Source organism: Diabrotica virgifera, chromosome 2, assembly GCF_917563875.1.
Source record: "Diabrotica virgifera virgifera chromosome 2, PGI_DIABVI_V3a".
NCBI classification, from domain to species: Eukaryota; Metazoa; Arthropoda; class Insecta; order Coleoptera; family Chrysomelidae; genus Diabrotica; species Diabrotica virgifera.
The window spans coordinates 231,768,532-231,791,304 of NC_065444.1; the positions used below are offsets into that span (position 1 = coordinate 231,768,532).

At 33.5% G+C, this 22,773-nt stretch overlaps 1 protein-coding gene across 2 annotated transcripts in view; it reads left to right on the plus strand.

Annotated features, from left to right (window-relative positions):
• The window catches only part of LOC114334023 (uncharacterized), a 341,942-nt gene that overhangs the window by 297,455 nt on the left and 21,714 nt on the right, over positions 1 to 22,773 (plus strand). The gene's annotated exons all lie outside the window — the stretch shown is intronic.

The following is a 22,773-nucleotide window of genomic DNA, read 5'->3' on the forward strand; positions in this document are numbered from 1 at the left end:
CCGTCCATATAGGCGAACTAGGCGGCCGCCTAGGGCGCAAAATCCGCCTAGGGCGCAAAATTAGGGACGTAGTACTTTCTCATGTAGTAGTTGTGTAACTCGCAGAGACAGAAAAATCACTGGGTAATGAAAGGTGAAGGATATTTTATTTTAGTTGTCTTATAAAATAAGAAAACGCAAAACTATAACTTAACGTTAACATTAATTACTCGTTTTGGCAACCTCGCTGAGCGTAAGCCTACTTAGTGGCGCAGTGGTCGCGGCAACCCCACACTCTTCACTTCAGTCAAGCCAGCAGTCATAGCGTGAACAGAATAAGAGTACTAGTCTGTCATTAGGGCGCTGCGTGTTATGCATTTTCACTTTTCAGTTTAGTGTAGTAGTGCAGTGTTGTTGACTTTGTTTGTGCATTGATTGACAGTAGTAGTAGTTGTTAATTTACGATAACAAAACTGCAAAAGGAAGTTTGAATTAACAAGTAAGTAGCTTATACTCTTCATATTTATAATTTTTTTCAGTCATCATATCATATAGGCCATTGTCATATTGTTGTTGTATATAGGCCTAAATCAAATCAAAATTGAGATTGTTTAATTATCATAACTTAAAGAAAACCCCTTGTGAACACTTGCCTCTGTTTCGCCTACGATGCCGATGTGATTGATTAGGAACTGGCTGCTGAGTGCTGGTCATGCTGGCTGCTGTTCTGGGATTTGGGCGAACTGAGTGGTTGTTTAATTTATTTAATATTACACAATATGAATGTTGAATGAATTATTAGTTTTGAAATCCACCTGGACATTTCTAATTTTGCTTCCAAATATTTATCAAAACAAATTATTTTTTGTTGAAAACAGTATAACTTGACTTTTTAAGCAAGAATGACCATTGGATTTTTTTGTAAAATTTTTTAACTTCTAATTTCTATCAAATTGATTTCAAAATTAGGCCTACTTTAAATGTATTTATAAATAATATTAAAATAATAGGCTATTAATGTAATTTTATTTAAGAGAAGTCCTTGCTTCTTGGGGGTGTAATCCTAATTTCATATCTTGAGTAAAGACATTCAAAATTTTTTCATTTTTTCAAAATGAAGTTAGCTTAATCCAATCATTGTTTTCTTTCCAGATATGATGTCAGGAAAACACTCGGGCTCTTGGTTTAAGAAAAGAAGACAGGAAAGAGAGGAGTCAGCAAAAAAAGCTAAAGGGTCTTTTGAAAAATATTTAATTAAACCAAATGACACAACTCTTAGGGAGGAAAGTTATAATGAATCACCTTCCACCTCTGGAAAAACCAACCAGCTCCTACCTCAAGAATATGCTACAGAGAAAACAGATACTGAATCACCTTCTACTTCTGGGGGAATCATCCAGATCCAACCTCAAGAATGTCCTAGGAGGATAACAGCTATTGAACCGCCATCTACTTCTGCAGAAAACAACGAACGTCAACTGCAAGAATTTCAAAATAATTTCGTTGAAATGGACGTTGACGTTACAGATAATGCAGTGGAATTACTGCCGGAAAATTCAATCTCACCCAAAGTTACGCTTGATTATGCTGATCCAGCGTCTTGGGACACTCTAAATATTAATCGCCAAACTTTACGAACCATTTTAGTAGAGCATGGACCTGACCAAGTAAAAGGAAAATTTCCGAAGGGTGTGAATAACAGAAAATTTTCTGACTTTCATTATAGAAGGAGGCTTCCAAATGGTGAATATGTGTACCGAGACTATCTTCAATACTCAAAATCTACCGACAAAGTTTTCTGTTTTTGTTGTAAGGTGTTTGGCGGCATAAATGTCTCTTCTTCATTAGGCAAAAGTGGTTGTAATGACTGGCACAATATGTCGGCCCTCCTTGAAACGCACGAAACATCAAATGATCACCTTCAAAACTTTGAAAAATGGAAAACACTGAAAAAAGCACTTAAAAAAAATTTAACTGTTGACAATGTTTATGAACAAAAAATAAAACAAGAGGAAATTTACTGGCAGAAAATTCTAGAACGGCTGTTTGCTCTCGTCAAAACTCTTGGGTCCCAAAACTTGTCATTTCGCGGCACGACAGAAAAATTAGATGTTAATGACAACGGAAATTTTTTAAAATTTATTGAATATTTGGCCATGTTTGACCCAATAATGAATGAGCATCTAAGAAAAATCAAAAGTGATGTCAACAGGCACACTCATTACTTAGGGAAAAATATACAAAATGAGATGATTCAAACTTTAGCTAATGCAATAAATGCAGATATATTGTCCTCAGTACATACGGCTAAATATTTTTCTATTATTTTAGACTGCACACCAGATGTTAGTCACGTAGAGCAAATGACAATTATTATTCGATTTGTTGAACTACCAAAGTCATCTCTGGCATCCTCAACAGAAGTATCTAGTTATCATCAAGTACTTGTAAAAGAACACTTTTTGGGATTTGTGCCTCTCACTGAAAGTACCAGTGGTGAGTATATGACGGAAGTAGTTTTAGAAAAGTTAAAAGAGATTTCTTTGCCTGTAGAGAATATTCGTGGGCAAGGTTATGACAACGGAAGCAACATGAGAGGAAAAGAAAGTGGAGTTCAAAAGAGAATTTTAGATGTCAACCCACGTGCATTTTATGTTCCATGCTGCTCACACACTTTGAACCTTGTTGTGAACGATGCAGCTTCGTGCTGTGTAGAGGTTACTACTTTTTTCGATGTGGTTCAACGAACATATGTGTTTTTTTCGGCATCAACTCGACGATGGGATGTTTTGCGCCGTCATGTTCCAGCTTTGACATTAAAACCCTTAAGTGATACAAGATGGTCCAGTCGAATTGATGCACTAACGCCTCTGCGGTACCACTTGTCTCATGTGTGTGATGCTTTGGAGGAGATTTCTGAGGACACTTCTCTAAAAGGATCAAGTGGCAGTATTGCGAAGGTAGAAGCACTTGGATTACTTAAACACCTCTCAGACTTCAAGTTTATTGTTGCCCTTGTTACATGGCACAATATTTTATTTCAGGTAAACCTAACCAGTAAGATACTACAAGAAAAGGATTTGAGTCTCCAGAAAGCAGTTAGTCACCTGAAAAAAACCGAAGAGTTTTTGGTTACAGCCAGAAGTGATGTACAGTTTCAGAGAGTTCTGGTTGATGCTAAGGAAGTAGCAGAAGAAGTTGGAATAGAACCAATTTTTGAGAGGGAGAAGGTCCGAATAAGAAAAAAGAAGAAAATGTTTGATTATGAATCAACAGATGAATCAGCAAATGTTGCCAGTGACCCGTCAGAAAGTTTCAAGATTCAATTTTATTTTGCTCTTTTAGACACGGCTGCTAATGCGGTAAAAGAAAGATTTTCCCAGTTAAATACAGTATCTGGTGTCTTTGGATTTTTATACAACATTACTGATCTTAAAAACAAGACTACATCTGAGGTTAAGTCGATGTGCAACAACTTAGAAAAATCATTAGGAATTCAAAAAGATGGACGTTTAATTGAATCTGATATTGATGCTGTAGGACTGTGTTCTGAATTGAAAGCAATTTCTCATCATCTCATCGACTCTATATCAAGCCCTGAAGAAGTCCTAAACTACATTTACCAACACAACCTTGAGAATGGATTTCCTAACATATGTGTAGCACTTCGTATTTTGCTTACGATGCCACTTTCTGTAGCTAGTGCAGAACGGAGTTTTTCCAAACTTAAATTAATTAAAACCTATCTCCGCAGTACAATGTGCCAGGAGAGACTTGTAGGTCTGGCGACAATATCTATTGAAAGTGAGAGAGCAAGACAAGTAGACTTAAAAGTTCTCATTCAAGAATTTGCTAAGCAGAAAGCAAGAAAAGTGCCCTTAGGACTTTAGTTTTTAGCCAAGAAATACTGTTAATTTCTAATCTGTATTTAAAAGTGACTTTCAGTCCGAAGTTAATAGAACAGTAATCCAATAGCAAACAATATTGCAATATGTTAGTCAGTGTATTGTTTAAGACAGTGTTATAAAAGATTTGTAGACTAACTTTGAGTCTCCGTTTTTTATGATGAAAATTATATGTACAGAATTCAACTTTGACCCATTAAACCCATATGCCTTTGGTTAAAGTACGTCTTATGTAATTACATTTGCTTTTTATGAAATTAAAGTTTGTGTTATGTAAAATAGCAGTTATTTTATTTATATATCCCAGTCATTAATCAAAGGTTTATTAAATTAAATTAAATTATTAACATAACACAGAGTTGAAATACCGTGTCCCGGTAAAGTGCTAGTTGAACTTTTTCAACTGTAATGAGGGCGCAAAATTTGTTTTCGCCTAGGGCGCCGCAAACCCTAGGGCCGGCCCTGAATGTATGACAACATCTAAATACTCACTACGATGTAAAATTGACATTGATGGAAAAATAATAAAGCAGGAAGCAAGGTTTAGATATCTGGGAATAGATATAACCAGTTACGGATATGTTGAAGAGGAAGTACGACAACAAAGCTTAAAAGCAAGTAAAGCGGCGGGATCTCTTAATGACACAATCTGGAAGAACAAACACCTAAGACAAGACACAAAAGCAAGAATCTATAAAGCAGCAATTAGACCTATATTGACATACACGGCGGAGACGAGAACTGACACATCTAAAACGAGACGACTACTAGAAACAACAGAGATGAAAATACTCCGACGAATATCAGGGAAAAGTCTATTGCATAGGGAGAGAAGCGAAAATATAAGAAGACCATGCAATGTAGACAACATAAATGGATGGGTGACAAAACGGAAACAGGAGTGGAACGAACACATTAGTAGAATGGCAGAGGATAGGATAGTACGAATAGCACGAGATAAGTCACCAAATGAACGAAGAAGTATTGGCAGACCAAAAAAAATGGTGCGACAACTTAAAAATTTAGGAGGCTAGTACTGAAGAAAAAAAGAATGTGTGTGTGTGTGTACTTTGTACGCACGTAAGAAGTTATACTTCTACTACATATTATGTGATTTTTAAGAAAATACCAAAAATTTAAAAAAATAAAAGAATGGAACGCACACAGACACATTGAAAAATGCCACAAAGAAAAAATTATTTCTGAACGATATTAATTGTTGGCAAAAATTTTAAATACGCATTTTCTGAAAAAAAAATTATATAACAAATATACTTACAATCATAAAATGCATAAAAAAATAAAAAAATAAAAACTTGAATCGGGAATCGAACCCGTGAACTTCGCGGCGCTTTGATTCGTAATCGAAGCCTAGACTCACTCGTCCAATTCCACATTATTTGTCATGTGGAAAAATAGGGTAACTGAACGTTTTACTGTTTGACAGTTGTTTTGAATATAATTAAATTATGTAGTTTAAATTTTGTGGAAGAAAATATTAAAACATAACAAAACAGTAAGAAATATATTAGATGAAGATTGGTAGAACTTTTGTTGGTAATCAAATTAAGTATGTAAATCAAAGCATTACATACCTACTAGATAAATAAATCTACGCCAAAAAATCATAATTTTAAAAATAAAAATCGGACCTAATTTGGGATTTCTCTCTAAAATACCCATTCTTGAGAAAATAAATGTATGTATTCCAACCTAATCCAAATGTTACAATATGATTATAATAAAAACTACTTACCAAATTAGAATGAGTTTTCCTTGTCCAAAATAGTCCAAAAGTCTAAAAATATAGGTATATGAAAACTATTTAAAAAGGCAGTATAACTATTAACTAACTTTGTTTCTTTTCCCACAAATTTCAAAACGCAACAACCATAAATAATCAAACTACGTACAGCTGTGCCACAGCTGCCATATTGAATAATTTTTGACATGTCATTTGAACATCCAATCAGAACAAAGTTATAATGCGCATGCGCCGGGATCATAGGTTTTAACTTATAAAAATTCACCCTCATATCGCCGGTAAAGAAGTATAACTTCAAAAACAGGCTTCAAAGCTTATATACAAGAAGAAAGAAGAAGAAGAAGAAGAAGAAACAAAAAATTTATTTTTTTAACGAACCAAAATAATTAGTTTTGGCATCTAAATTTGCCTTTGCTGGTATGATCTAAATTCTATTCTTTTATTCCAATTATCTATTTCCATTCTACTTATCGAAAAAATTCTCAATATTAGGCCATAAATAAAAAGTTAAGTAAAATACTGCGGTTTTTATACTTCTTATCGTGTATAAAATACAACGCACAAAAATATAGAATATTTTGAAATTATCATGTGAAGTGAATCTTTTGTGCTGCACTCCTTAGCTCTTCCACTTCCGTAGGAATAGCATTTCCGAATGCGATGTTTTAAAGTGTCCGACGAGTATCAGGGAAAAGTCTATTGCATAGGGAGAGAAGCGAAAACATAAGAAGACCATGCAATATAGAAGACATAAATGGATGGGTGACAAAACGGAAACAGGAGTGGAACGAACACATTAGTAGAATGGCAGAGGATAAGATAGTACGAATAGAACGAGATAAGTCACCAAATGGACGAAGAAGTATTGGCAGACCAAGAAAAAATGGTGCGACAACTTAAAAAATTTAGGAGGCTAATATTGAAGAAAAAAGATGTTCGATCAGAAAAAATGTTCGATCAGATTTAATTTAAATGTGACATGGGCTATATGGTCTTCTTCTTCTTGATGCGCCTATCCGTGACGAATGTTGGCGATCACCATGGCAATCTTCACCTTATCTGCAGCAACGCGGAAAAGCTGCACAGATTTTGTGTTGAATCAGGATCTGAGGTTCTTTAACCAGGATGTTCTTATTCTTCTTGGACCTCGCTTTCCAAATATTTTTCCTTGCAGGATGGCTTGTAGGAGGGCATATCTGGATTCATTTCACATAATGTGTCCAAAGTATTCCAACTTTCGAGATTTGATACTGGTCATTACCTCTCGGTTCTTCCCCATTCTTCTAAGGACCTCCTCATTTGTGACCCAATCAGTCCATGGAATTTAAGAATTTTCCGATATAGCCACATCTCAAATGCTTCCAACTTTCGACACATCCACGTTCAAGGTCCATGATTCGACACCATAAAAAGGACAGAGAAGACGTAACATCTCAGCATTCTTACGTTTATACCAAGAGAAAGGTCGTGGCTCTTAAAAAACGCGCCCATACGGTTATACAGTTGAACGGGCTATATGGTGGCCCATACAATTTTTAAATTGAATTTTATAAAGTATTCACTATTCTAGCGACAGGAAGACGTGCGTTATCGTGCATTAGCACGAATGTGTCATATTCAATTTTGTCATTTTTTGGATAAGCTTGTCTGTATCTTCAATAAAGCATTTTCTTTAATTGCAATTAAGCCAAAACATCGCAAACCCTGGACTACTAAAGGTATCCGAATATCTTCCAAGAATATGCGTTCTCTTCTCTATATCAGGAAATTTACTACCAACGTCTCTACCACTGAATATATCACCAAGCACAGGGCAACCTATCTTAAACTTATAAAATCAGCTAAAAAAGACTACTACCATAACCGTTTGGGAAGCTCAAAAAGTGTTGCAAAGGAAACTTGGTCCGTAATAAACGATCTTCGAAATAAAACCCACACTGCTAAAACAATTTCCCTTCCAGACCCTGAAAATCTAAATGAATACTTTGTTAATGTGAGTAAAAATATTACATCAACTATTTTGCCACAACAAGATCCCATTGCTTATCTCCCTAATTCAAGAAAGGTCTCGAATTCATTGTTTATAAAACCAGTCGATAAATCTGAACTGATCCAATCAATAGCAAATCCTCCTGTAGTACTGATGGTCTATCGATAAAATTTTTTTCTAATCTCCCAGAAAATGTGTTAGAAGTCCTCATCTCACTAATTAATGATTCCTTTGAGAAAGGTAAATTTCCAGAGTGCCTGAAGACAGTCATCATTATTCCTCTTCATAAGGGTGGTGAAATATCTAATACCTGCAATTATAGACCTATTGCACTACTACCGGTACTCTCCAAAATTATTGAGAGACTCATAAAAGCCCGACTTATGTCCTTTCTACTTGAAAACAACATTTTATCACAAAATCAGTTCGGCTTTTTAAATAATAAATACACCACTGATGCCATCTTTTCTGTACTACATGAGGTTTATCAAGCACTGAACAATAATCTTCACACTGCCACCATTTTTTGTGACTACGCTAAAGCTTTTGATTGTGTAAATCATAACATTTTGATAAGAAAATTAAATTTCTACGGAATTCGAGGTATTTCTTTAGATTGGTTCCAATCTTACTTGGATGATAGGAAACAACTAGTTAGAGCAAATGATACAGACTCTAGTCTCAAAAACATTGTATGTGGGGTACATCAAGGTTCAGTATTGGGTCCTCTACTTTTCCTTATCTTTATTAATGACATCACTAGTTTAAAAATCGATGGAAAAGTCTTTCTTTTTGCTGATGATACCAGTATCACTTGGAGCAACTCAAATATTTCAACTCTTCATGCTACTATAACTTCTGATCTACTTACAATAAAAACCTGGTCTGACTCTAATTTACTCTCGTTTAACGTAGATAAAACAGTAGCATTGTCTTATAAAGGAGTCCTTCAACCCTTACCTCTTAATAACAGCCAGATCAGTACCGTTGATTCTGTAAAATTTCTTGGTATTTTTTTAGACAGCAACCTTAAATGATCCCACCATATCGATTTGTTAAGGAAGAAACTATCCTCAGCTTGCTATGCTATAAGATCTGTTTCAAATGAACTCAATTTAGCATCTTACAAAATAACATATTTTTCTTTATTCGAGTCACATCTTCGTTATGGTCTTCCTTTTTGGGGTTCTGGTACAGCTGCCCAATTCGATGTTATTTTCAAATTACAAAAAAGAGCAATTAGATATCTGTTTGGCCCCAGAAGAACAACACATTGCAGAAGTTACTTCAAAGATCACAGAATTTTAACCCTTCCATCTTTGTATATTTTAGAAACTGTTTGCTTAATTCGTAAACATCTACATGTCTTTCCACCAAGACCTAATCATGACTACTTCACGAGAAATTCTACGTTTGACGTCTATATGCCGACCCCGTCCTCTGAGTTAGTAAAGAAATCTATATTATATTCCGCAAAAAAACTTTACAACCATCTCCCTCTACAACTTAAATCTGCAGCATCTTTCCCCAAATTCCGTAAACTGACAAAAGCCTACCTATCTGAAAGACCATATTATTCAGTAGAAGATTTTCTTAATCAATAACTAAGAAATTACAGTACCCTTTGCACAAGTAGTATTTTTATTATCATGTTTTTGTCTATATGTATTTGTGTGTCATATGCAGCAGCTTAACTTTTAAACTTATTAATTACTAGGTAGACTATGCATTTGCAATTTACTTAAATTTTGCAATTGATTACTTCTGTTTAACTTCATTATTGTTTTTATTGTAAATATATTAACGATTTATGTAATTTTAGTAAATTGGATTGTTATTGTTTTGTTTTCTTGACTTTTTATAAGCTTTGTCGATAAAATTTTACAATTTTTCATGACAATAAAGCATATTCCTATTCTACTCTATTCTATAATATGGTTGGCAGATGGCAAAACACGATCTTCTAAAATGTTTTCAATGGACATGCTAGCTGTCATTCTCCCAATCATCTCCGCGTATCCAAGTTCAGTATGTCATTTTAAGCAACACCGCAACACTATCGCCACCACCAAAACTAACGTTCTGTAAGATGTTCTAACTGACTTAATGCTTAATTCCCATAAGGAAGCAAGAAAAGAGTTGGCGAACGGTAAGCCAGTTATAACCTCATACAGAGCGTTGGTTTGGGTGTTGGCGGTATAATGTTATGTGGCGGTTTATCTTGGAAGGGACATACCGAATTCTGAAGGTAATTGGGCGAATCACAGCTGATATGTACATTGAAAACATTTTGTAAGATCATGTTTTGTCATTTGCCAACCCTATTGGATATGACAGATTCGTGTTAATACACGATAACGTACATCCTCATATCGCAAGAATAGTAAATACTTACACACCTTGATGAGATTAAATTTAAAAGATTATAAATGTTGAATGCGTTGCATATGTGAGTTCATTTTTAATGTAGTAAAGAAAGACAGGCGTACTCACAATATTTTAGTTAATTAATTAATTGATATAAATCTTTTAATTTCACTACGACGACCGGTTTCGATCTCTACAATATACAGATCATCTTCAGGTCAGCGTTACAAGTGAATTAAATAATGCCGTTGCAAGGGATGATTTTTAAGTTCATCAGTAACATGTTTTCACGTCCAGATTATGCTAGTAGGATAACTAGGTGTAGGACTGGGAGGCGGACATGCTTCGTAGGTTAGTTAACACATAGTGTATCGGAATAGATCATGAAGATAGATGTGTGATGTGAAACAAAAGATAGATGGAAGAAAACGAAGACAGAACACCAACAGTTATCTGTAGGGATTGTGATTTGTAATTGGAGAAATCGTTAAGTTGAACTTTTTGAGTGTAACGGAATTAAGTTTTAATTTATTTTAATTTTTAACGGAGAGACTATAAATTTAATTTTAATGTTATATGTATTAGTTATGAGAAAGACAACGTTCGGATGGAAATGTTCGTAAATGCATCTAAAGTGGTAATTAACTTTGTATATGCACTTGTACGATTGTAAAGGTCCTTGCTCTTAGATGTTTTGAGTTGAGGGCTAATGTCGAAGTAAGGAAAAGACAAATGAAAATTAATTGTTAGATTGTATTGTTCCCAGTCAAAGGACTAGGGGATGTCAGTCAGTTTACATCAATGTAGGTTAGGGTGGGCCGTTAATTAATGGGTTTTATTTTGTTTTTTTTAATTAAGTTGACTGACTTCAGAAAAGATATATGATAAGATAACTTACTTCACAGTGTTTTGTTTTATTATTAATTTAATTTTTTTCCACTGCCACAGAGCTTTATAAGAATGAGATTTTTACGAATAAATCTAATCATCTAATATAAATGTCAAATTAGTTTTTTTTGTTTATTATGGTCGCCTAAGCCAAAAAAAAGTGTTTAATAAGATACCTGACATCATAGTATTTTGGTTACGTAATTTTTTCTACTGCCACAAAGCTATATAGAAAATAAGAATTTTTCAAAAAAAACTATATTTGTTACTGTATGGTATATGAGTATTTTTTTGTATACAAAAAAATTTTACTTGGAGTTAAGTCGACTTTGTTTTGAATACATAAAAAGTAAACAAAAATACATAACAGTCTAACCATACTATAAAATAAAACTTAACTATAAAAACCAGAATGTTAACTCTTTTAAGTAACAAACACATCATTTCAAAAAAGTCTTTCTTTGATTTATATTTGGGCATATCTTCCCTTGATTTCAGTATGTTCCTTATACAGGGTGTCCCGAAAAGATTGGTCATAAATTATACCACAGATTCTGGGGACAAAAATAGGTTGATTGAACCTCACTTACCTATATACAATAGTGCACACAAAAAAAGTTACAGCCCTTTGAATTTACAAAATGAAAATCAATTTTTTTTCATATATCGAAAACCCTTAGAGATTTTTCATTGAAAATGGACATGTGGCATTCTTATGGCAGCAGTCTTAAATAAAAATTAAAGTAAAATTTGTGTGCCCCATAAAAATTTCATGGGGGTTTTGTTCCCTTAAACCCCCCCAAACTTTTGTGTACGTTCCAATTTAATTATTATTGTGGCACCATTAGTTAAACACACTGTTTTCAAAAAAAATTTTTGCCTCTTAGGACTTTTTCGATAAGCCAGTGTTTATCGAGATATTTTGAATATTTATCGAATCCACCACATATTTGTATAGGGTTAAGTACGATTATAGAGACCTGTTAATAATCTGAAAATGTATTTATAATTTACATTTTTAGGTATATTTTGAAAAAGAAGCCACATCTCGATAAACGGTGACTTATCAAAAAAAGACTAAGAGGCAAAAAGTTTTAAAAACACTGTGTTTAACTAATGGTACCACAATAATAGTTTAATTGGAACGTACATAAACATTTGGGGGGTTTAAAGGAACAAAACTCCCATAAAAATTTTATGTAAATATATTAAAAAAGAAGCCGCATCTCGATAAAAACTCGCTTATCGAAAAAATACTAAGAGGCAAAAAAGTTTTCAAAATGTTGTGTTTAACTAATAGTACCACAATAATGAATTAGTTCGAACGTGCATAAAAGTTTGGGGGCGTTTAAGGGATCAAAACCCCCATAAAATTTTTATGGGTGGACAAGTCTCACTATAATTTTGTTTTAAGATGATCCTGCCATAGGAATGATACATGTCCATTTTCAATAAAAAATCTTTAATAGTTTTCGATATATTGAAAAAAATCGATTTTAATTTTGTAACTTCAAAGGGCTATAACTTTTTTTATGGGCACATTTGTACTAAGGTAAGTTAGGTTCAATCGAACTATTTTTGACTCCAGAATGTGTGGTATAATTTATGACCAATCTTTTCGGGACACCCTAACCGTCTCTTTTTTTACTTCCACAGACAGAAGCTGAAGCTACTCTTACTATTTTGATGGACGTCTCAACCGCTTGTTTGTGATAAGGGTATGCTGTTACATATGCAAAAAGACTGGTTTCGGGATTTTCAACAACTTCCCTTTCTTCCCTATAGGAGGCTCTGTCGATAAAACTTTCTGGTAGTCTATAACCTCAAAGTAGGTACTCCTTGGCGTCAAAAAATAATTCTGGTACCTACTACGAAATGTCGCTAATCGTTGTAATTTAACTGTCTACTCGTCCAAATTCTTTGGAATCCCAGTTGTCTTATGTGTTTACGTTCGTCAAATAACGTAGCCACCATAATATATTCTGGACTCCCAAAGTATCCATTTCTGTGGATACTTTTGTAGATTAAATCCTTTAATTCTGGTAGTAAATAGTCGCAGTCTTATTGTTTTGAATAGACGTCTTATACCATAAATTCATGATGGTTGACTCTTAAAAACATATTGCAAGAATCAGAGAGTTAATGGAAAATGTGATTGCTAACGTCCATTAGTGGATTTGGATCTGAAGAAGAAGAAGAGCCTTAAAAACTACATGGGCTCATATACTTTCATTACAAAATGTCTTGGTTTTTGTAAATTTTCCGAGGGGTTTCCGGTTGCTACATATAACTGAAGGATGCGGGAAGCAGTGGTAAGCCAGCGAGAATGTAGAAAGTTGTTATCAACAAACACCACGTTTAACTGCTTGACAAATATCGTACAGGTATTTTTGCTCTGTACTAAGATCGTCGCTGCGGAATTCGTCAACTAATGATTATATTTTAAAAAATGAAGCTACAGAAAGAGTTTCGCAAACTTTTAGTCATTTTCCAAGTGACCCGTGCAACTGACAGATAAACCACTGCACGGGGCTTACAATTTTATTCTCCAGTAACACTAGGAATGCCTCCTTTAAGCCCTGTGTTTGTGACAGTACCGTCACAGCTGACGACCTCTAAGCTATTGAGGTCCAAATTACATTTTTTTTAAAATCTCGCAAGTTATCATTTATTATATTCATATCAGTGCCAGACGTAGTACAAATGTTATGCAGATACTCAGGACCAGATTCTTCTAACATTGTGATATGCTCGTTCACCCCAGTTTTACTTGCATTTTCCTGGAACAGCAAAGTATTGTCTTTCCGTCCATCCAAGTACAGACCACGAAGAAATTAATAATAAAGTAAAATCGTTCGACACCACAATTCTTCACTTTTCTCTTGCTCTTCTTTTATTTTGCTAACGGTTACTTTATTTGGGTATACATCCACATTTTTTAAGTAGGTTTCTAAGTAGATAACCAAAGTTACTACGACTACAGAGATAGGGAAATCAATGTGTTAGAGAGAGAAGTACCTTCCCAATGAGTAAGAGTGAGATAGATGCTGACGTCACAAGGAATCTTCCATAATGGAATCTACCATAGTTATTTTCCGCTAGATGGCGCCACCAATCCGCCATTTTTATTCCATTTCAGTATTTTTATTTAAATTCGCCATTTTTAGTCCATTTTTCCTTGACATTAGGGCACTAAAGCATATCTCCGTTGTTATTAGTCCGATCGTGACATGTGAGGTATCATAGGAAAGGGGAGGGGGTAACGAATACGTTAACACAAAAAACAAAGATGGCGGCATAGCCAAAACGGCACTAAAGCATATCTCCGTTGTTATTGGTCCGATCGTGACATGTGAGGTATCATAGGAAAGGGGAGGGGCTAACGAATACGTTAACATAAAAACAAAGATGGCGGCATAGCTAAAACGGCACTAAAGCATATCTCCGTTGTTATTGGTCCGACGTGTGAGGTATTGGAAAGGGGTGTGTTGGATCGTGACGTACAAATGGATCGGTGGAAAGGGGCACGTTGCATATACTATATTTTATCTACGACCATAACATAATATGTTATTTAAACCAATCACGTGCAGAAATCTAAGCATTACGAGTTGTATACTATATTTTATCTACGACCGTAACATATTCGGCATTTTTATTCAAATTCGCCATTTTTATTCAAATTCACCATTTTTAACCCAATTTTCCTTGACATTACGTCGAAGAAATCTACCATAGTTTACCTATTAGCCGCTGAATGACGCCATTTTTAGTCAATTTTTATTCAAATTCGCCATTTTTATCCAATTTTCCTTGACATTACGTCGAAGAAATCTACCATAATTCAGCTATTATCCGATAGTTGGCGCTATACATCTCGTTAGCATTGGTCTGATTGGAGATTGTGGTACGTTAAAGGTGTGGGTAGTAACGAATACGTTATTTAATACATAAACTATCCGTTGCAAGCTGCATACTATATTTTATCTACGACCATAACATAATATGTTATTTAAACCAATCACGTGCAGAAATCTAAGCATTACGAGTTGCATACTATATTTTATGTACGACCGTAACGTAATTTATGTTTAAGCGGTGGTAGCATTACAGTGCCTAAACGGCTTAACGTAGAGAGGCATAGACGTAAGGAGAGAAATGGACAATAAAGGTTGTAGGTATGTATAAATGGCTTAACGTAGAGAGGCATAGACAATAAAAGTTGTAGGTCTGTAGTGCCTAAACGGCTTAACGTAGAGAGGCATATACGTAAGGAGAGACATGGGCAATAAAGGTTGTAGGCATGCCTAAATGGCTTAACGTAGAGAGGCATAGAAAATAAAAGTTGTAGGTATGTAGTGCCCACCGGTATGGGCGCACAAAAAAATTTCCCTAGATCTATTGACAAACTGGGCATTTCGCAACATCTGGCAACAGCGCCTCCCATAAGAGCCTGTGCATTAGAGTTAGACAGAAAATCAATTTTTCCCCAGATGCTGGGGAAATTTAAAAAAAAATATAAGGTCCATTCTGCTCATTTTTGTCTCGTTTTGTGGTGGAGGCCCGACTTTTACGTCACGATTGGACCAATAAAACAGAAGATATAACTAATGCCCTTTTGGCTGTATCCTGAAAATACGTAACTAATGCCCCTGATAACGTATAAGATATAATAGAAGCATTCTTTTGATATGTTCAATCCATCCCTCTCTGAGAGATATGCGAGGTATCATGTGATTTAATAAATTGAATAATATAGAAAAATTAAACATAACATCATGCCATAAAGGCATTAGATACAAATGATTTAACCACCAGACACAGAAAAATCAAATACAGCAGAATGTTAAAAAAAGGAGTTCTGTATCTTCGATCCTATTGGTCTAATCCAGAAAAATCAAATACAGCATCATGTTAAAAGGACCTTAGTTACGTATCTTCGGTCCTCTTGGTCCAATAGGGACATACGAATTCTCAAATGATACGATTTAACCAATAGAGTACAGTGACAGAAAAATAAAATACATCATGTCAAAAGGGTCTTAGATACGTATTTTCGGTCCAATCGTAACTTACAGTACCTCAACCAATCAAATACAATGGCATAAAAATCAAATACATCAGCATGTCAAAAAGGCTTTAGTATTTTCTTTTCTACTGAGAAACATCCAAATCTTTCGTAAAATATTATACACGGGCGTTCTTTCTATATGTGCAAACTAGTAAACCTCTTATTTTTAACACGCAACTCTCAATATTTACATTATCTCTCCCTAGAAAATATCAGTGTATCAAAATGGAACACAAATATATGCAAACCATTAATTGCTAAATCTATCATTATATCGCTAATACCTAAAATACATATCAGATAAATTCTTTCGCTAAGTCCAAACCACCGATATTTCTCACATTATTTTCAAACTAGATTTAGAGTTCTAGTCAAGCATAAAAATCAAATACATCAGCATGTCAAAAGGGTTTTAGTATTTTCGTTTCTACTAAGAAACATCCAAACTTTTCGTATACTATCGTGTCGTATACTTTTGTATACTATTGGTTTTTATAATTTGCTTATATTTTTTTAATAAATGTAGCAATAACTTCGAAATTATGGCATTTAGGTATAGGGAAAATAACATGAAAAATAATCAGTATTTCTTTAGGACTTCAAAACGCAAATAACGACTTCTTGTTCTATTAGAAATACGGAAGTTCATTGGATTTCCAGAAAAACGGAAAATCTGACAACATTGTAATTGTCACTATAATATAGACTGCCTCAAAAAATTCTTACCCACCAAAATCTATAAAAATCTTGCAAGCCGTTTCCGAGATAATTGAGTGTTTCCATAGATAAAACTCACTCTGTATGCAAACCAGATTTAGAGTTCTAGTCAGGCATAAAAATCAAATACATCAGCATGTCAAAAGGGCTGTAGTATTTTCGTTTTTACTGAGAAACATCCAAATCTTTCGTACACTATTATACACAGGCGTTCGTTCATTATGTCCAAACTAGTAAACTTCTTATTTTTACCATGCAACTCTCAATATTTACATTATCTCTCCCTAGGTGCAAAATGTCAGTATATGAAGTACAAATATATGCAAGCCACTAATTGCGAAATCTATCATTATATCGCTAATACCTACAATACATATCAGATAAATTCTTTCGCTAAGTCCAAACCACCGAAATTTCTCATATTATTTTCAAACCAGATTTAGAGTTCTAATCAGTTGGAGAATACAAATTTTTGTTATAAAGTACGTTTTAAATGTGATCTCAAATAAAATCCCATGCACAAAACAAATTGAATTCATCGATATGAAGAAGAACTTCGACTTAGTGCAATATAAATGACAAAGACAAAAAATATATCTAAAAGGAAGATATCTAATAGAAATAGGTCGCAAATTTTCAAAGCAAAAGTCTTTTAGTATAATTAGAGTAATCCGATTGAGAAAATTACTTATTATGGGTATACACAAGATAATAATAAGCAAAAAATCGAACTTCTATTGATCCAATCAAAAAAAATCAAATACATTTGTACTATGAGAATGATCTCCGAAAGGGAAATCGATAGGTCAAAATGAACTCATTTTAAAGTAAAAATGTGGCTTATTCATAATAAAAATAATAAATAATAAATTTTCTTGCGCTCCTTATTGTTTTACGAAAGATACAAAAAAAAACACTAAAAATACACGATACGTAGGTAGAAAATAATGTCATTATTAATTGTGACTTAATCATTCTTTCGAATGTTTTTAGTACGCATGACTCTAAGAATTTACCCTGGTATGATTCTGGTTTCGATGGATCTTTGGACGGTTTTAAAATAATTCGAACTAAATATATTCTTACCAACCATCTGGAAACTTGAGGTGTGTGTCGATATAATTCTTTATTTGCACTAACGCCATTACTACAATCGGGAATTTTCTTAATCATTCTATAATGAATATTGTCTGTTCCAGGTATTTTAATTGCAATTTAAACAGGTTTCTAATTCATTTATGGAAAAATTCATCAAACCAAACGAAGTAAGCATTTAGAACAAGTAAAACTACTGACACAACGTAAACAAAGTCACTAAAAAATATCAAAGATACAGATATCAGAATCAGATTAGAACTTTCATATTATGATACATTTGTCTATGGAAGAAAATAATACGGTATGTACAAGATACAAAATTCAAGTATTGGAAAAGCCATACAAGAGGCGCACCAAAGGTTGTTACACTATATAAACAAAAAAAAACTAATTCACCCAGATTTATTGGAAAAATTTACTGTTTCACCGTATCATTAAAATCTTACAAAAAAAGAAATATCGAACTAAATAAACAATACATAATAGAACTAACAAGTAAATTACGAATATCAGAGTGCATGAGATACGAAATAAACATCTTACAAGCAAAACTATCGACACAACAAATACATATTATATAAAGAAATCACCAAAATAACAAAAGGCAAATATATCAGAATCCTATTAAAACTTGTTGGCTGAATGTCCAAGAAACTGAGTATATTTAGCCTCTTTTACAATATTTCTGAAAAACTTCAACGAATTTGTCTATTTAGCGAAAAAAAAATCTAATTCACGCAGTTTTATCGGAAAACTTTGCTATTTACCATTTTTATTCACTGTCTTTTTAATCTGTTGAGTAACATCCTTAATTTATTTTGATTTTTATGAAGTTTTCTAACCTCGTGTAATTACGATTTTTTTGTAGAATTTGGATTGGCTTTATAGGATTATGATAGGTGTATATTATGTATCTGATAACACAATAATTCCAAAGAGACATTCGTTGTAGCTTAGTATAAATTGGTCTTCTAATACTAAAATATTATAAAACATAATAGAGTAAAGCAATACAGGAGACTTAAAAAAGTGTTAAAATCTCATGGTACAAAAAAGAAAATGTCTCGAGTGTGTATTTAAAAATGGAGTTACTACAAAAAAGAAGATGGTACATACCTTTGAATATTAAAAAATATTTGAAAAATTTTAATTTTTTTTTGTAGATTGTGTAGTTAATACTAAAAATTAGTAAGGAAATAAAAATGATTATAAATTAAAAAATCTTCGACGTTTGTTCTTAGAGCATGTGAAACATTAATAATTACCAAAAAATTACGGTAACTTTAAATATTAAAAGTATTTGAAAAATTTTTTTTTTTTGTAGATTGTGTAGTTAATAATACTAAAAATTAGTATGGAAATAAAAATAAATATCAATTAAAAAAAATCTTCAGCGTTTGTTCTTAGAGCGTAGTTCGAGTATGCCCGAACTTTCCCGATTCCCAATATTAGCTGTGAGTTTTGGCATAGGACACCCATATAAAAAGCATGGAAAACGGAAAGTTTACCTTGGACAGATGACTTATTCAAAAATACTGTTATTTAGACTGTATATTTTATTCAAAAATAGTGTTATTTAGAGTGTGAGCTTTGGTATAAGACACCTATATAAAAAGCATGAAAAACGAAAAGTTTACCTTGGACAGAGGAGTACTGTGATGGACATTTAAGTCAACCTTAAACAAAAATTCAATACAAATTAAATGAGCCTTAGACATGAGACAGTCTAGCTTTGACTAATTCTAAATCTATTCCAAGAGCTATCGCATTCGAAAAGTGTTTTTTGTGTTACGAAATAAAATACCAAGATGCTACTTATTATTTATTTATTAACAAATTATAATAATTCTAATAATTTTAAAATTGTTTCTCTTTGCAGTTCTGCCTTTTTATTTAAATCCAAATTCATTAATTCACTAATAATTTTTCGTTTTTGATGCATTTTTCCATTGTATGATTTTCGTATCGCCATCCCATGTTCAGTTTTGTAAAATTTTCTTCTTTTTTCATTTGCTTCAACTTTTTTTCTAATACCTTCCTCTCCTCTTTCACACTTGCAGGTTGATTTTACGTGTAGTTCATGCTCTGATGTATATTTTTCTAAATTGCTAACGCCTTTGCTCGCTAGGGTAGAAATTTCATTGCGTATACTTGCACAGAATTTTCCTCTCGAATGTAGCCATTCTGATTTAAATACTCTTCTCTCGTAATGGGAGTGAGGTTTACCTAAAAGTCCATCTCCATCTCGACTAAGGGGTTTTTGACCATCAGCACAGGCAATGTATCTCAAAACATCAACACAATGATCCAAACAAATAATTTTTCTAAATGCAGTTTTTGGATGTAGTCTTTTCCCTGCACGTTGTATTTTCTTCTTGTAAGCCAACATTGTACATCCATTCATGTTCAATGGAAATGTTCGTATGCAGTACTTCCGTCGTCTGTTACTAAATGACAACGGCAAATGGAATACCATTTTACATTAGGAGCACACGCTAGAAGAGAAAAATCACTCTCATTTAAGAGTAAATGATACCATTCTCTTGGTGCCTCTTCGTAATCCTTTGCCATATCCGCGAGAGAAAGAGCATTAATGTCGTTGACACTCACAAGAGTCAGATAGTCACTTTTTGACAAAATAGACATATTTTAACTGAATATTTAAGAACAAACAACTGAACACTCAAAGCTGTATCACTAGACTAAACGAAGTCGTTAAATTTATCTGTCAGTCCAGCTTCCCCCTAATTGATTACTAATTGCTTATTACAAGTCTGACCTCGTCTAATTATGATTTTTGTAGAATTTGGACTGGTTGTATCGGATTATGTGTATCTGATCACGCAATAATTCCAAAGAGACATTCTATGTAGCTTAGTGTAAATTGGTCTTCTAATACTAAAATATTATAAAAGATAATAGAGTAAAGCAATACAGGAGACTTAAAAAAGGTTTAAAATCTCATGTTTATGATGTATTCGATTTTAACTGTTTTATTGTGGGTACCAGCTCTTTTTCTTAACAAACAACTGAACACTCAAAGCTGTATCACTAGACTAAACGAAGTCGTTAAATTTATCTGTCAGTCCAGCTTCCCCCTAATTGATTACTAATTGCTTATTACAATTTTGGCTTAGGATACCCATATAAAAAGCATGGAAAACGAAAAGTTTCAGCGTTTGTTCTTAGAGCGTAGTTCGGCGTCAGTTCTTAGACGGCGTCACTTGTCCAAGGTAAACTTTCCGTTTTCCATGCTTTTTATATGGGTATCCTATGCCAAAACTCACAGCTAATATTGGGAAATCGGGAAAGTTCGGGCATACTCGAACTACGCTCTAAGAACAAACGCTGAAACTTTTCGTTTTCCATGCTTTTTATATGGGTATCCTAAGCCAAAACTCACAGCTAATATTGGGAAATCGGGAAAGTTCGGGCATACTCGAACTACGCTCTAAGAACAAACGCTGAAAATTTTTTTTTAGTTGATATTTATTTTTATTTCCACACTAATTTTTGGTATTAACTACACAATCTACAAAAATTAAAATTTTTCAAATACTTTTAATATTTAAAGGTACCGTAATTTTTTGGTAATTATTAATGTTTCACATGCTCTAAGAACAAACGTCAAAGATTTTTTTATTTATAATCATAAAGCTCACACTCTAAATAACAGTATTTTGAATAAAATATTATTTGAAAAACATTTTATTTCTTTTTATTGTCAATAGGAATGTCATAACATGTGAATATCATCGTTGTTTTTTAGAGCAAAGTTCCAAAGCCACGTTGGTCGAGCGATTTAAGACTTTGTTACATTGCATTGAAAATAAGTAAGTGTTGGATCATAGGTTCAAATCCCCTGCACTGCAATACTTTAAACCAGTCAACCAACTTGGCTTTTTTATTTTATTCCAAAGAAATAAAACATTTTTTTCTTATTTTTGTATATATCTTACTCAGATCACGTAACTAATTAGATTATTTTATTAAGAATTAAAAAAGAAAAAGAGCTGGTACCCACAATAAAACAGTTAAAATCGAATACATCATAAACATGAGATTTTAAACCTTTTTTAAGTCTCCTGTATTGCTTTACTCTATTATCTTTTATAATATTTTAGTATTAGAAGACCAATTTACACTAAGCTACATAGAATGTCTCTTTGGAATTATTGCGTGATCAGATACACATAATCCGATACAACCAGTCCAAATTCTACAAAAATCATAATTAGACGAGGTCAGACTTGTAATAAGCAATTAGTAATCAATTAGGGGGAAGCTGGACTGACAGATAAATTTAACGACTTCGTTTAGTCTAGTGATACAGCTTTGAGTGTTCAGTTGTTTGTTCTTAAATATTCAGTTAAAATATGTCTATTTTGTCAAAAAGTGACTATCTGACTCTTGTGAGTGTCAACGACATTAATGCTCTTTCTCTCGCGGATATGGCAAAGGATTACGAAGAGGCACCAAGAGAATGGTATCATTTACTCTTAAATGAGAGTGATTTTTCTCTTCTAGCGTGTGCTCCTAATGTAAAATGGTATTCCATTTGCCGTTGTCATTTAGTAACAGACGACGGAAGTACTGCATACGAACATTTCCATTGAACATGAATGGATGTACAATGTTGGCTTACAAGAAGAAAATACAACGTGCAGGGAAAAGACTACATCCAAAAACTGCATTTAGAAAAATTATTTGTTTGGATCATTGTGTTGATGTTTTGAGATACATTGCCTGTGCTGATGGTCAAAAACCCCTTAGTCGAGATGGAGATGGACTTTTAGGTAAACCTCACTCCCATTACGAGAGAAGAGTATTTAAATCAGAATGGCTACATTCGAGAGGAAAATTCTGTGCAAGTATACGCAATGAAATTTCTACCCTAGCGAGCAAAGGCGTTAGCAATTTAGAAAAATATACATCAGAGCATGAACTACACGTAAAATCAACCTGCAAGTGTGAAAGAGGAGAGGAAGGTATT